The following is a 16857-nucleotide window of genomic DNA, read 5'->3' as shown; positions in this document are numbered from 1 at the left end:
AATTGAATGCTAACAATTTGAAGATGACTGGGTCTTTGGGCAGGAAATTTTATTTTTTTGAGACAGGATCTCGCTGTGTCACCCAGGCTGGAGTATAGTGGCTCCATGAGAGCTCATTGCAACCTCCAACTGCTGGGCTCAAGTAATCTGCCTTTAGCTCCCCAAGTGGCTGGGACTAGAGGTGCATACCACCACACCTGGCTAATTTATTTTTTATCTTTAATTCAGACAAAATCTGACTGTACTGGCTCCCTAGGCTGGTCTTGAACTCTTGGCCTCTTCCTCCCTTCTTGGTCTCCCAAAGTGCTAGGATTACAGGCGTGAGCCACCAGGCCCGTCCTGGGTGGGATTTTTTAGAGAGTCTCTCCAGAAACTGCATGATCTCTGTTTTTCATTGTTTTCAAATCAATGTAGAGAGTCTGGATTCCATAGAGTTGGCCAGCTATTCTAGGATGAGCCTGTGTCAAGGAGACTATACCCAGTAAACTGACTTTCAGTCAGTTTTCACCTGGAGTATAAAACAAAAAGTTCTAATGGAATTCTCCTACCTAGAGTCCTCCTCAGTGGTATAGTGGTTACTAAGGAAATAAGATTGATCTTCTGATTGATTGGTAGAGTATGGTGCCAGTGTGACCTTATTAAAAACCTTGTAAATTGGAATCATCTTTTTTTTTTAAGATTGGGGCCTGACCTTTGACACCATCAATAGCCCTTGTTTCTAATTAGGACTATTGTGTTGAAACAGATTTGTGAGAGGAATGGATAACAAAGGAAAGACTGCTAGAACTCACTGACTGTTGCAAATTTTGTTTGCTTACAGAAAGAGGGGATTGCAATATGATGGAAGTAGGTTATCATAAAGATTCTAGATTTTGGCTGATGGGTACATGGGTGCTTATTAAATTATTAAAGTTAACTTTAAAAAGTTTCTGTGGCTTGGCCATGAAATTTTGGGTAATTACAGGCACAACGGTCAAACATGCAGCAATCAGGGTCAGGTTGACCTTTCTGAATGAAGATGGAGCAGACTGTCATGGCAGGAGGTGAATGATACATGGTGTCTCTTTCTGCTAGGGTAGTTGAGTCTGTGAGTCTATGACACTTTATTTGTCTACCCTGTGTACAGAACTGTTGATGGTATCGTCCCACTTTGTATACGTGGGTAGCCATCAACGTCAGAAATGGCACCTTTGTATATCAGAGGAAGTTGTGTTTTATATTATTATAGGGGATGTGTATTTTCAAAAGATTTCCACCTTACATTTGAAGAATATTTTTTCAAAAGTGTTTGATCTGTTGGATTTTGGAGCCTTATAACAGCCTTGTGATATGTGTTAATAGTGATATTCCTATTGACAAATGGAGAAAATGAGATAGAAGCTAGGATTCAGTGCCACTCAATTATTTAGTAGTGGAGCAGACACTGGAACTCAGACCCTGCATTCTCCTTGTTTCATACTCTTAGTATAAAACTGACAAAGTTTTGGGGAGGAACTTACTCTGGATTTTTGAGGTAAAAATGGAAGGTTATAGACCACAAAGGACCTGGCCTACTTGGAGCAGAACATATGATAATATCAGACTTAGGATACATAAAACCAATGGGAGCAGTTTCTTCCCTTGTTAAATTTAGGTCCATTTCTAGTCATTGGAGCATTTTTACTTGAATCTGCATTCTTTGTCTTTGTAGAATTCAGGAGTTAAGGGAAACTTTAAAGGGTTACTCAATAGCAGATTGGTCTTGTTTTATGTAAGTACACATCTGTAAAATTTAGACACTGAGAAAGTATCCCTGGAACATGATTCTACTAAGGATGCCTAGGTTACTGCCACAGTGGGAGATGTGTTGTCTGTTGCCTGGTGGTTAGGAAGAGTAACAGTATATAAAGAAGTTATATCTGCATAGAAAAAAAGACTGGGAGAGAATGCATCGTAATGGGTAATTTAAATTTTCTTCTTTGAACCTGTATATATTTTCTAAGCTCTCTGCAGTGACCATGTATCATTTTTGTACTCAAGGAAAACCTATACAGTTTGATTTTTATGGTTCAAGTGAGAATTTGGAAAAACGTGGATCTTCGGACTTTTTTTTTGAGATGGAGTCTCACTCCGTCTCCCAGGCTAGAGTGCAGTGGTGTGATTTCTCTCATTGCAACCTCAACCTCGTGGATTCAAGCGATTCTCCTGCCTCAGCCTCCCAAGTAGCTGGGATTACAGGCACCCGCCATCACGCCTGGCTGATTTTTGTATTTTTAGTCAGACAGGGTTTCACCATGTTGGCCAGGCTCGTCTGGAACTCCAGACCTCATGTGATCTGCCTCGCAAAGTGCTGGGATTACAGGTGTAAGCCACAGTGCCAGGCCTGATTTTACGACTTTTGAAGAGCAGTTTAAACACTTGATGCTATGAAGTTGTTTTGCTTTCTATGCAGTTTGTTAACAAATCAGTTTGATAAGTTATTGATTATCTTATGGGTCAAGTTGTGAGTGTATTAAGTGGTTTGGGTTTTTCTTTGCATTCTAATTTGGTCATTTAGCTCTGCTGATCGAGAAATTAATTTTAGTCCCCTAGAAGCAAACAGGACCTTAAGTTTACTTACAGTAGTTGTTTATCAATAAATGACCTAGAAATAGCACTCCAATTTAAATCCTGAAAACTAACTTAAGGATCCACTTGTATGCTTCCATTCCTTGGCAGATTTCTAATAAAAAAACAAATGGTTAGAGCTTCTTTAAGGTACTGTTTTTCATCCATGTACATTGGACTCATTCATGTCTCTTACTCATTCGCTTGCTCATTTGTTCACTCTTTTGCTGTGTTCTGGGCACTGCTAAATACTGGGGACACGACTAAGGCAGGGTCCCTGCCAGCAAAGACTACAGCTTTTAGTTTGGGAGAAAAATCAGAGATGTCCTTGGCATCTGGAAGTATCCTGTGATTTCTTCTGTTTTCTACTTTTTGACTAGAAAGGCAGAATGAGTAGCTAGTTCAAAGAACTTAATGGATTTAGGGATGTGAATAGATTACTTTAAGGGAAACTGATGGCTTCATAGTTATTTCTCTGATTGCAAAATATTGAAAATCTAAGGAATTTCCTCATCTAAGGAGCATTTGTTACTCAGGTAGATGACCTGGGCATTCAGATTTATATCAGGTTTGCTTTGGGAACATAAGCAAACAACATTGTATTGATTCTTCCAGGATAGAGACAGTGTCTTTTTGTCTCTTATCGTCTGTTCTTAACGTTGTGCGTGATACATGATAGGCATTATTATATAGCCATTATACAGTCATGTGCCACATAATGACGTTTTGGTCAACTGTGGGGCACATATATGTATATTCAGTGGTGGTCCCATAAGGTTATAATGGAGCTGAAAAATTTCTATTGCCTAGTGACCTCAAAGCCGTCACAATCTTGTAGTGTAATTAAAAAAATAAATTTAGGGTAGTCTATGTGTACAGTGTCTACAGTAGTGTACAGTAATGTCCCAGGCCTTCACAGTCACTCATCACTCACTCTGAGCAATTGCCAGTCCTGCAAGCTCCATTCATTATAAGTGTCCTATACAGGCATACCATCTTTTATACAGTATTTTTACTGTACCTTTTCTGTGTTTAGATACACAAATACTTTTGTATTCCAGTTGCCTAGCATATTCAGTGCAGTAACATGCCATTCAAGCTTGTAAACTAGGAGCAATAGGCTGTATCGTGTAACCTAGGTGTGTAGTAGGCTCTACCATCCAGGTTTGTGGGAGTACACTCTGACGTTTGTACAACGATGAAATCGCCTAACAACACGTTTCTTAGAAAGTATCCCTGTTGTTAAGCGATGCATCACTGTACTAATAAAAGATGTTGCGTGTTTAAACTTAATTTTAAGAATTTTAGTATTACTACAGATAGTTTTGTCTAATACAGTGATATATACACACTATATATACTATATATACACTGTATATACACTATATACTATATATGCACTATAATGTACACAATATATAATATATATTATATAGAATATATAATACACTATATATTATGTGTTTTTATATATATATAGTGGTTCCTAGAATTTTAAGAGTTAATCATTGAGATTAGTGAAATAGATTGCTAAAACACTTGATATATAGTCATTTGGCCTTTTAGAACACCTTTGGTCACTCATAGCTGTAAGGTAACCTGTTTGTTGTTAGTTGTAATTGAGGCAGAATTTGCATCTAATGTTATCTCTTTTTCTTAGTTCTTCCTGTGGAACAGTAGAGACCTAGTCTGCCTTCTTTCACAAGATAATCCTTCAATTATTTGAAGGTGATTGTTCAGCATATATCTCTTGAGTACCTGTGCATGCAAGACACTGTCCGGGATATTGTGAGAGATCCAAAGGTAATTAAGAGGCATAGTCTGTTAGCAAGAAATGGGTACAGATACTAAGAGCTATGGGTTTACTGAGAAGAGGGAGTGTTTTTGCTTATGATGATGAAAAAAGCTTCGTGGATGAGATAGTGTTTGGATTAAGATTAGACATGGAGCATTCAAGGCTGAGAGCATAGTCAAAGACTTAGAAATGAGGAAGCACAATGCGAGTTAGAGGAATAGAGACCCAGCTTGGTTGTTCCCCAGCCTATCCTCCAGGAGATTAAAACTGTTCATTGTTGTATCCCAAGCACCTGGAGGAGTGGTTGGCTAATAATTGGTGCTTAATAAATATTTGTTAAATGAATGAAGGAATGGTCCTATTTGAGAAATACTGATCATCATTTTCATGGACATTAAAGCATTTTAGGATATTGAACACTCTAAGTCATTTAGAGGAAAGAAAGTGTTTATCTCAATCTTCTGTAATTATGGAGTGTGCATTAACAACTCTTGAAATCCTCTGGAAAATATTACACACTGGTCTGTATGGTAGAGGTGAGGTGGAAGGCTAGAAAGTGTTTTCTTTTCCAAGCTAAACACACCCAGTTTCTTCAGTCATTATACACTTGCACACCCAGTTTCTTCAGTCATTATACACTTGACATTTGGTTTCTGATCCCTCACTAGTTTGATATCCCTCCTTCCAAGGATTCTGTCCTGTAAGTGTTCTTAAAATGTGGTGCTCAAAACAGAACACGTTTCCCTCCATAGGTGATAATTTTTAAATTCTATATTAAAACAAAACAAAAAACCCCCAGAATACAATACTCCAGTTGTGAACTAGCTAGTGAGGAGTACATGGTACTGTTACACTCCTTTTCTGGATACTGTTCTTCTGATGAAGCCTAAGATTGCATTTTGTTTCTTTTTAGCAGCTGAGTCACTCTCTTGGCTCATATTCAGTTCTCATCTTAATTTACAAGAAGTTCTTTGAGTAGATTCAGAGAGATTTCCTATTAGTAGAGCTAACTAACGAATGCCCATTTTCTTCTGATTGAGTCTAGGCTGTTTTCTCAGAAGTACTAGTCATCCTTAGCTTCCTGAAATCTGAGAAAGAAAAATAATTAATTATCTATTGCTATTGTTGAGCAACTAACACCAAACAAGTTTAGTCCAACTGCCCTTTTGAGTATATTCAGAAGTATATAAAATATGAAGAACCCCCCTTTACCCGTCATTGAGATTCATCAAATTAAGATAGGTGCCACATATGCCTCAAATATCTTTTTTTCTTTTTTAAGTATTTCAAAGAAAATCATAGACACTGTCTTTTCATCCCTACGTCAGTATGCATCTCTAAGAAAATGTGGATATTATGTAACCCATGCCATCATTGTATCTGATGGTACAGTAGACAATAGACAATATTTTTAGGTGTCATCTAATATCTAGTTCATAATAAAATGTCCTGATTCTTTAAAAACATCTCTTTACAGTTGGTTTTTAGTTGACTCAAGATCCAGATAAGGTATATACACTGCATTTGGTTGTTATATTTCTTAAATCTCCTTTAACTGAACAATAGCCACTTCCCACTCTCCCCCCTTTTGGATAATTTGACTCCTTTGGCCCTTCACGTCTCTTATCTGTACCAAATTCTGTTCCTTTTGAAATATCTGCTAGATTTTTTCTTCTTTTATGACAATTCAATCATTTTGGAGTATTATGTGTAGAACATGTCCTAGGTATTATGGGAGATAAAAAGTTAATTCGATGTGTACATGGCCCGCTAGGAGCCAGCATTCCAGTGATAGGGACAGATGCCTACAGAAACAACATGAAGTGGATTATTTGTCCTCCAATACATCATGCCTTGATGATAAAGTCTCCCATTTTTTTTTTCCTGGAAAATGATGACAGTGGAATCTTCTTCATACATCTCTTTAATCATGTACTGATCAAGAACCCACATTTGGTTTCCTCTTGAGTCAGTTCATACTTGACTGTTTTTGGCCTGTCACTCAATTCTTCCACTGGCTCCCACTATTATCCAAAGTGGCACAAAAATATTTTTATTTGCTTTATTTTAAAAACCCATCTTTATGTTGTGTAGAATTTTCATTTCTCCAACAAGATTATAAACATCTGGAGAGCAAAAGTCATACTGTCTTCTTTTTCTTTATAATACTGGGTGCTTAATAAGTACTTTTGAAGAGTCCTGGTACATATACCAGTTCTGTTCTTCTGTTTCCTACCTTTCTAGAGTCAGCTGGAGCTTCTGCCAGTTAAAAGTAAATAATCCAGACCTGGATGTCTTCTTACCTCAAAAATCTCCTAGCAAACCGTCCATTCAGTGGTCTAACTGAATCAGGGATGACAGATAAATGATTTGCATGTTACCGATTCCCCATCACCATGTCCTTGGCAGACTACTAATTTCTGGTTGTGTTTAGATATTATTTTCTCTTTGTAGCACTTAAGGCAGCTGCTACCTATTGAGCATTATTGACAAATGATATGAAACCTTTCTGCTACCCTTGTCCTAAACCAGTAATCAGACTACATCAGAATCACCTGAGATAACTTTTAATTACTAGATTTCCCAAGTTTCACCTAAATCAGGATTTCCAGGAATGGGATAGAAATGATCATAAAGTCAGTAGTGGTTTGTTTACTGACTTTGGGAACAAGGCAGGTAATTTTTATTTTGTTAAACATCTCTGGCAGTGGAGACTTCATGGCTTCCTATCTTTTCAGTTTCAGTACAGCATTTTATTCCTCTGACAGCTAGTAAGTTCTGTTAGGTTCAGTGGAATTTTCAGCAACATGGGTAGGATCTGTTGCTTTGAATTACACCAGGCAAAGCACATGAATCAAATGCCCAAGATAAAGATACAGGATCCAGAGAAGTGGCATCTTGGTTTTCTAAATATAACTGAGCTCAAATTTAAAGCCTCATAGCCTTTAGCCCTCCAAAAGCTTATTCTATCTTTGTTTAGTGAATACCTTTAAATGTTGCTTAAAATGTAAGAGTTCAACATTTTTTTAGTGGATAATCTTTTGGATTTTTCATATTTCGTGTTTATTCAATAAAGGTGGTTTAAACATATAATGTGATCTAATTTCATGTACCTTTAAACATATAATGTGATATAATTTCATATACCTCTGATTTCATATATCTAATTTCATATACCTTTAAACATATAATGTGATCTAATTTCATATACCATATAATTTCAGTATTTAAACATACAATGTGATCTAATTTCATATACCTTTGTCAGGTTCTCAGTAAAAATAAATCTGTAAATTGGGAAAGTCTTCATTAGACCACATGATAAGATTTTGGGACCAGATATGAGGTAGTTAAGTTTTTGAGCAAAGTAGAGAGACTGAAGCCTCAGGATTATCTAGTGAGTTAATGACAGACCCAGAAATAGAATCTTGTGCTATTTGCTTGGGTTATGATTTAGTTTGAAGAGGGTGGCCTGTGATCTGTTTACATAAATTGCAGGAAGTAAGGTTTGGGGTTTGGAAGAAGTTATAGCTGTGTGATGTTTGGCCAGGAAGCCCCCCTTCCCCACACTCACCACCTGTTTTATTGACACTAGTCCTAAAATACGGAGGAAAAGAGGCAGTTACGTATACTTCCTACTGTTAAAACAGTCTTTAAAAGCCAAAGCTAATTTTTTTCATATTCTGTTAGTCTCCTCCTGGCCCTGGTCTTGTTTTAGGAGAAGAGGGGGGTATAGCCTAAGTAGTCGATTTGTAGATATTAGTAGTTTCCTTGATAATTTTTTCAGGTGTATGAAACTTTTTTATTGGCCGTACATGTATCTTCATTAAATGTGTTTAGTGAATAAACAGTATGGTTTGAAAATAGTGGAGGCCACCAGAAAACTATTGAATGGTTCATGGGGTTATAGATGTGTAAGTAATTGTTTTTTCTAGAGTTGTTTTCTGGTGAGGTAGTTAGTTTTACTCTCCCTTTGCTCTTCCAGCTGTGGGGTTTGGGAATGGATCCTGTGGCACTAGTGAGAGAAGCAGCAGGAAGCAGGAATAAAAACATTTGTGTGTGGTGGTTCTGAACTTATTTTTTTTTCCTAACAGCTTTGTTGAGATATAATTCACAAACCATCCAGTTCACCTAGTTAAAGTGTAAAATTCAGTGTTTTTTAGTGTATTCACAAGGTTGTGCAACCATTGCTACAGTCTAATTTTAGAATGTTTTTCTCCTCCCTTGCAAAGAAACCCCATACCTCATAGCAGTCAGTCCCTATTCTCCATTTACTTTTTCTCTTACTGCTAACCCTAAGAAACTGCTATCTAATTACTAACATTGCCTATTTTGGATGTTTGATGTAAATGGAATCTTACAATACGTAATCTTTTATGACTGGTTTCTTTCACTTAGCATAATGTTGTTAAGGGTTATACATGTTATAATATTTATTCCTTTTTATTGTCAAAACAGTATTCCGTTATGTGGATATAACGTATCCATTCATCAGTTGATGGGCATTTGGATTATTTCGATGTTTTTAACAAAACAAAACAAAACAGGGTCTTGCTTTGTCGCTGAGCTGGAAAGCAGTGACATGATCACAGCTCACTGCAGCCTCCACCTCTTGGGCTCAATTGATCCTTCCACCTCAGCCTCCTGAGTAGCCAGAACTACAGGCACAATCCACAGTGCCTAGCTAAATTTTGTGTTTTTTGTAGAGATGGGATCTTGCCGTGTTGCCCAGACTGATCTTGAATTCTGGGCTCAAGAGATTTGCCTGCCTTGGCCTCCCACAGTGCTGGGATTACAGGTGTGAGCTACTGCACCCGGCCTATTTTCATTTTTTTGCTATTGTGATTTAATACTGCTGTGAACATTCTTATACAGATTTTTGTGTGAATGTATGTTTTCATTTCTTGGGTACAGAATTTCTGGGTCATATGGTAACTCTTAATGTCTGACTTTTTGATGAACTGCCAAACTTTCCCAAAGTAGCAACACTATTTTACACTTGTACTAGCAATGCATGAAAGTTTGAATTTCTTCATATCTTTGCAACACTTGTTATTTTGTGTCTTTTTGATTATAGCCATCCTAGTGGGTATGAAGTGGTGTCTTGTTTTAATTTATATTTCCCGGCTGGGTGCAGTGGCTCCCACCTGTAATCTCAGCACTTTGGGAGGCCGAGGTGGGCGGATCACCTTATATCAGGAGTTTGAGACCAGCTTAACCAACATGGTGAAACCCTGTCTCTACTAAAAATACAAAAAAAATTAGCTGAGCATGGTGGCACATGCCTGTAATCCCAGCTACTTGGGAGGCTGAGGCAGGAGAATCACTTGAACACGGGAGTTGGAGGCTGCAGTGAGCCGAGTTCAGCTACTGCACTCCAGTCTGGGTGACAAGAGCAAAACTCCGTCTCCAAAAAAAAAAAAAAAAAAAAAAAAAAAAAAAAAAAAATTTATTTCCCTAGTGATTAATTATTCTGAACATCTTTTCATGTATTTATTGGACATTCATATATCTTCTTTGTAGAAATGTGTGTTCAGATTCTTGCCGATTATTAAATTGGATTATTAATCTTCTCGTTATTGAGTTGTAAGATTTATATATTCTGGATACCTAACTTCATCTTCTAACTGCAGACTGGTCCTAAATTGCTTAGAAGTAGAGAAAAGTGCTGGATACAAAAGACTGTATTAAGTAAAGTTTCTTTTTTCCCCCCAACTTTTGAAGAATCTGGTTTATTCATTCACTGAAAAAATATGAATGCTGGCTTTATACTAGGTTTTGGGAATATAACAGAGAATGAAATATGGAGCTCACATTCTGATGGGGGAGAAAATCATATCAGATGGTGACAAGCTTTTCTGTTTTCTGTTTCTATTTATGAAGATTAAAATAGGGTAATAGAGATAATGTGATGAAAGTTCTAACATTCTTTACCATTCCTGAATTCTTAATCTATAACTTCTGTTATTACACTTTCTACTTAATTTAATACAATTTGTAGCTAAACTTTTATTTTTCTTTCACTCCTGAATCTTAACCCCTATCCGTGCTAATTTTTGCCTTCACTATTCCACAAAACTCACCCAATGTAGTATTATTATCTTCTATTAAAAGCCAGTATTCTCTTTTCAGTTTTTATCCTTCCTGATCTACACTGAACACTATTGCCTTTCTCCCTCTTAAATCACTTGCTGCTATCTGCAGTCCAACTTCCTCAAGTTTTTTTTTTTTTTTTAATCGTTTGTCTTAATTATCTGTGTGGCCTCACTTCTGATTGAAGATCCTCATGATTTTAATTGCTCTCTGAAAGCAGATGACTTCTTAGCTCAAGCTGTACCACTGCCTTCAGGTTTAGCTAGAGGAGCTGGGATGAACAGCTGATTGCTTCTCACTCATCAGGATTCTTTTCCCTTTACTCTTCCCTCTGGCACATTTCTTCTATTTGGGTTGATTAGGATACAGGTTATTTCTGCGACTGCTTTAATGATTACCTGTGACTAATGGTATAATAATCTACAATGTTCAGTCAAGTTTCTTCAATCAAAGGGTTTGTTTTTTCATGGATGTTAGCGAATTTTATACTTTCAAGTCTTTTGGAAAGATAGGGCTGAATTCAGAAGTAAAAAAAAAATGGAATAGCTTCTTGGTCTCTAGAGCTGTAACAGTTTTTTTAAATAAATAAAATAAATGAATTTTTATTTTTTTTATCTCGGTAGGTTTTTGGGGACAAGTGGTGCTTAGTTACATGAATGAGTTCTTTAGTGGTGATTTCTGAGATTTTGGCACACCCATCACCCAAGCAGTGTACACTGTACCCAATGTGTAGTCTTTTATCCTTCACTCCACTCCCACCCTTTCCCCTGAGTCCCCAAAGTCCATTATATCATTCTTACTCCTTTGCATCCTCATAGCTCCCACTTTTGAGAACATATAACGTTTGGTTTTCCATTCCTGAGTGTAATAGTTTTAACAAATGTTTAATTATTACCTTTGTCTGGTGTTACGCTGATGCTTTCATTCAAACTACTGTCATAGTAACTGAGGCATTTACTGCATTTTTCCTTTCTTATGAAGGAGGAAATTAAGCCTTAGGGAAGTTAACATATCCAAGGTCACACAGTAATTGTCAATAGTTGGGATTCCAGTCTTGAGTCTTCAGCCGCAAGGTCAAGAATGGTAGTAAGTTTTTTGTAAATTATAAAGCGTTACATTTCTGTGTAGGTGGGAAAGGGGAGAGAGCTCATAAGTATTTCGGGCTGGGTGTGATCACTCATGCCTGTAATCCCAGTGCTTTGGGAGGCTGAGGTGGGAGGATCGTTTGAGGCCAGAAGTTTGACATCAGCCTGGACAACACAGCAAGACCTTATTTTTACAAAACATAAAAAATAAAAAAAATTAGCCCAATGCAGTGGTGTGCACCTGTGGTCCCAGATACTAGGGAGGCTGAGGCAAGAGGATTGCTTGAGCCCAGAAGTTCGAGGCTGCAGTGATCTTTCATCTGGCCACTGTACTCCAGCCTGGGCAACAAAGCAAGACCCTATCTCTTAAAAACAAAAAGAACGTATTCAGAGCTTTTTCAAAACACTTAGTTCTATTTCACTCCATGCCCCCAAATAATATGTTATTATACAGCTGTTAGTGTGTTGTGATGGCTTCTTCCTAAATGTGGATAGTTTGTAACTCAGTTTAATGTACACTTGAATACTGCTTATGTTAAAAGGAATTCCATGCTTTTCTATTGGTAATGGAATATAATACAGTAAATAGCTTATATTGCAGCATATTCATTAGCTAATGCCTGGCTTTTAGTACTCATATTCTGGTTGTGACATTCTACTCTTTCTTGATACATATTAGTTTTCAAAAGATTTGGAGATTTATGCTGTTGGCACCAAATAAAACCATGTAAATATGGATGTAATTGAATGAGTTAATATCATTGTTCAACTATACTTGATGCCACAGAGATTTGTTTGTGACTTGGAGGACTTCGAAATTTCCTGACTTCAGTGTGAACCTTAGTCTTCTTTTGTGAGATTTCCTGTTGGTTGTTCAGTTGCTTGGGTAGGGAGAAGACTGGTATATGTTTGTTCTTTCAGTCAATAAGCCTAGGGTTCAGGATGTCATTTAAGGACAGTGATCTAGAGGAAAAATGAATAACACTGGGACTAAGGCATTGAAGCTAGAGCAGATTAGAAAGATAATTAGAAGTTAGAATTTGGTAGTAAATGGTAACTTATTGGAGGTACTAAGGGTGTTGATGTTTGGACAATTCAGTATATGAGATCATTTTCCCTTGCCTGAGTTTTGAACTGACTGAGAAATAAGAACCTACAGATGAAGAAGCAAGACAGTACCTTTAAAAAAATTAGCTTTTTATTCAGGTAAAAATCACATACTGTGAAGTTCACCATTTTAAAGTGTACAATTCAGTAGTTTTTAATATATTCACAAGATTGTGCAACCATTACCACTATCAATTAGGCCATTTTCATCACTCTAAAAAGAAACCTCCTAGCAGTGACTTCCCATGTGCAATCTCCCTCTCTTCCCCCATCTCCTGGCAACCACCAGTCTACTTTTCATTTCTATAGATTTGCCTATTCTGGACATTTTATATAAATGGAAGCATACAGCATGTGGTCTTTTGTGTCTTTTTCTCTTAGCATAAGGCTTTCAAGGTTCATCTATGTTGTAGCATGTAAAAGTACTTCATTCCTTTTTATGGCTGAATGAAGTTGCATTGTGTCTTACATGGTTATTACTTAGATAAACCATATTTTGTTTATCCGTTCATTAGTTGACAAGCATTTGGGTTATTTTCACTTTTTGGCTTTATGAGTAATGCTGCACGTTTGTGTGCAACCAATCATTTGTGTGCATGGTTTTGTAGGAACATTTAAATTCTCTTGGAGATATATATGCCCGTAATTGCTGGGGTTTATGGTAACTCTGTGTTTAACTTTCAAAGGAGTTGCCTTTGTTTTTGATAAAACCTGTATTGTAGAACGTGACTTAGGTTTGAGAGCCAAATGAGTTGGCTGACTTTCTGCAGGCCCTCATCCCCATCTGTCAATGGGACAGTTCACCCTAGAGGATGTTTGGGTCAGCAGAGTGGACACACTCAGATCATTGCCTTGTAGAATCCTGGATGGAGAGGGAGGACAGAGACTGAGGACTGGGCGTGGTGGCTCAAGCCTGTAATCCCAGCACTTTGGGATCCCAGCCGAGGCAGGTGGATCACCTGAGGTCAGCAGTTCAAGACCAGCCTGACCAACATGGTGAAACCCCGTCTACTAAATACAAAAAAGTAGCCAGGCATGGTGGTACAGGCCTGTAATCCCATCTACTTGAGAGGCTGAGACAGGAGGATTGCTTGAACCCAGGAGGCGGAGGTTGCAGTGAGCCGAGTTGGCGCCATTGCACTCCAGCCTGGGCAACAAGAGTGAAAACTCCATCTCAAAAAAATGAAAAGAGTCTGAGTCCCTGGCACTCAGTTCTTTTGTTAAGTTAGCTCTATGTACTAACCAATTTACCTCTTTGGAGAGGAATGGGCTAAGAGGCCAGGAGTGTTTACTGAAGTAATTCCTCATAGAGACTAAGAGTTGGAAAAAAATTAGTCTGCTCTAACGAACAGTAAAGAGTTAAACTAGAAACCTGAAAGCCATTCAAAAGGCTGTGCCATTTTATCCAGGAAGGAAGTATATTAAGAGAAGATGATGAATTCAGTTTTAAACATGGTAAATTTGGGATTTCCAGGACAGAATGTTAGATATTTGTTTGGAGATCAGGAGATTGATCTCTGCTAGAGATGAAGATTTGAGATCTATAGAGATGAAGATTTGAGATCTATCTACATATAGGCAACTAAAATACAAGACTAGGTAGATCACGCATACAGTAAAACACTAGAAAAGGATGTCTAGTAATTTTTTTTTTTTTTAATCTGCTGTGCTATGTACAAAACCCTGACCCAGAAGCAGGTCATCTGTGAGTGGTTTAGCGCCAGGTTCCCCACGAAAGTGTGTTCCATGACAGCTGAGGGGAAGGCTGCCTTTTCAGCCACACCCCATTTCCCAGGATGAGGGGCTGTCCACGCCGGACTCTGGTCCCAAGGATGTCTAGTAATTTTTATATCTGAATTCCTTGTGGTTTTATTGTGCTAACTGATGTTTTTGCTGTATTTTGCTATGAGTGGCTGATTTCCTTCTGGGTTTTGTGATTTTTAATTATGAATACAGTTATTTTGAGATCTTACCTGTGGGAATTTTTCCAGGCTTAGATCAAAGGTGATTTCCTCCAGAGAGAATGTACATTTGCTTCTATCAAGATTAGGTGGGAGATACAACCATCCTAGGGCTACCCTAAACAAAATTCTAGGTATGAAGCTTTTTTTTTTTTTTCTTCCCTGAGACGGAGTTTTGCTCTTATTGCCTAGGCTGGAGTGCAGTGGCGTGATGTTGGCTCACTGCAACCTCTGCCTCCCAGCTTCAAGCGATTCTTCTGTCTCAGCCTCCCAAGTAGCTGGGATTACAGGCACATGCCGCCATGCCTGGCTAAGTTTTTTGTATTTTTAGTATAGACGGAGGTTTCATCATATTGGTCAGGCTGGTCTCAAACTCCTGACCTCAGGTGATCCGGCTGCCTCGGCCTCCCAAAGTGCTGGGATTACAGGCCTAAGCAACTGTGCCCGGCTGGTATGAAGCTTTTAAAACCATAGGGGAAGATCAGCTTGTGGTTGTAAAATATCAGGGAAGACACCCTTGCACTGCTGTCACAGTCCCTGATCCTCTCCCAGCACCGAGTGCCGAGGTTAAAAAAGTAGTTTTCCTGGCAGTTTACTTGGTTGAGAACTGAACATTGCTGCCTCTTGTACCTTAGTGCTGTCATAGTCCTGGATCCCCTCACTAGCCCTAAGTGCTAAGGTTAAAAAAGCAGTTTTCCTGGCAGTTCTCTTGGTTAAGATCTGAACGTTGTTGCATCTTGTACATTGGGTCCCATAAGGTCTTGGAATTGCAAGCCAGAATTCATAGTGCTTCGCATATTGCCCTAAAGGTGAAGGAAAGCTGGTATCAGTACTCTGCATACCTTTCTAGTTTCCACTGTTTCACTTAGTTTTTGGATTCTGATCATACCTGATTTTCTGTCAAGTTTTTGATTTATATGTAAAGATTTTAAGATATTTTACTCAGCGTTTTAGTTATTTTCAGTGGGTATGAGATCGAGCCATCCATCCTGTCACTCTGGCAGAAATAGAAATGTCTTATCTGTCTCTCTCTTCAGTGTATGTGGGATAATTATTGGATGCAGGGACTTCAATCACCTTTTAAACCAAAGGTTACAGACTTGGAGCAAAATCCAGTTTCCGTTTGGCCCACATAGTATTTAGGAAATGAAAATCAGGGCCAGGTGCAGTGACTTATGCCTGTAAGCTTAGCACTTTGGGAGGCCGAGGCAGGAGGATCACTTGAGCCCAGAAGTTCAAGATCAGCCTGGGCAACATAGCGAGACCCCATCTGTATTTTTAAAAAAAGTTAAAATAAAAAATCAAGAGATTGCAGATAAAATTTTGGATTTTTTTGGTTTCTCTTGAAAAATTGGAAGTTCTTAAAATGCTGGGCGTATAATGCTCCTGCCTAGCAACAATTGACTAGAACTGGGAATAGCCCTGATCCCTTCACACTGAACATGCTCTCTTTAGTTGCTCACAGTTCTGCCACTTGTGCAGTATATGCATATGTATACACTTAAACCCATTTTACCTTATCGCATTTATGTTACCATTAGGCATTTGTGGATCATCCTTCTGCCTAATGAAAATACTGATACTCTCCCATGTGCTCCGTAGTAGTGCTGATAGACACTTTCACATTTGTTGATTTATTTAATTCTAACAACAAGCTTGGAGTTTAATCCCCTTTGAATAAAGTTATGTAGGTGGTATTAGCCCCACGTTACAGATGAAGAAACTGAGGTTCATTGAAGTTATATAAATTCTTTAAGGTCTCAGTAGTGCCACTGTTAGAATTTCAACCTAAAACCTAGAATTTGAATTCAAAGCTCTTTCGGTTTCAGTGCTTCTCTTTACTACTGCTGCTGCTGCTATTACTGCTACTACTACTACTACTACTACTACTTTTTGTTTTTTTTTTAAAGCAGTGGAACTGTTTCTTAGATGAAGTCTTTGTGAAGTCAAATATTTAAAACCAATAAAGGTAGCACTATTTTGCTGGAGGAATAGATGTGGTGGGGCACTTATTTGGGGGTTGAAACCTGCATGCTTAACTCTGGTAGCTTTTGGGCATCTTTCTAGAATCCCTAGGACTCTACTAAAACAGTTTGGACACTCTCTATAACATAGCCATAATCATTTGTTAAATCTTATGAAATCTCAGCTTCTTTAGATGTTACAGATATAGTGTATCTATTTCTGTTATGCCGCCTGATAATGTCTGTAGGCTTCCTGATATGTTTGT

General features: G+C 38.0%; 1 protein-coding gene across 7 annotated transcripts in view; it reads left to right on the top strand.

Annotated features, from left to right (window-relative positions):
* Nucleotides 1-16857, top strand: part of FOXJ3 (forkhead box J3) — a 150725-nt gene that overhangs the window by 7537 nt on the left and 126331 nt on the right. Inside the window, exon 2 of one of the 7 annotated variants that reach the window (XM_021940123.2) lies at nucleotides 4247-4389. The exons of the other annotated variants lie outside the window; for them this stretch is intronic. The gene's annotated coding sequence lies outside the window, so the exon portion shown is untranslated. The remainder of the gene's footprint in view (nucleotides 1-4246; nucleotides 4390-16857) is intronic. 7 annotated transcript variants of the gene reach the window in all.

This window comes from Papio anubis, chromosome 1 (assembly GCF_008728515.1).
Source record: "Papio anubis isolate 15944 chromosome 1, Panubis1.0, whole genome shotgun sequence".
Lineage (NCBI taxonomy): Eukaryota > Metazoa > Chordata > Mammalia > Primates > Cercopithecidae > Papio > Papio anubis.
Note: the sequence above shows the minus strand (reverse complement) of the source record. Positions and strands in the feature narration are given on the sequence as shown.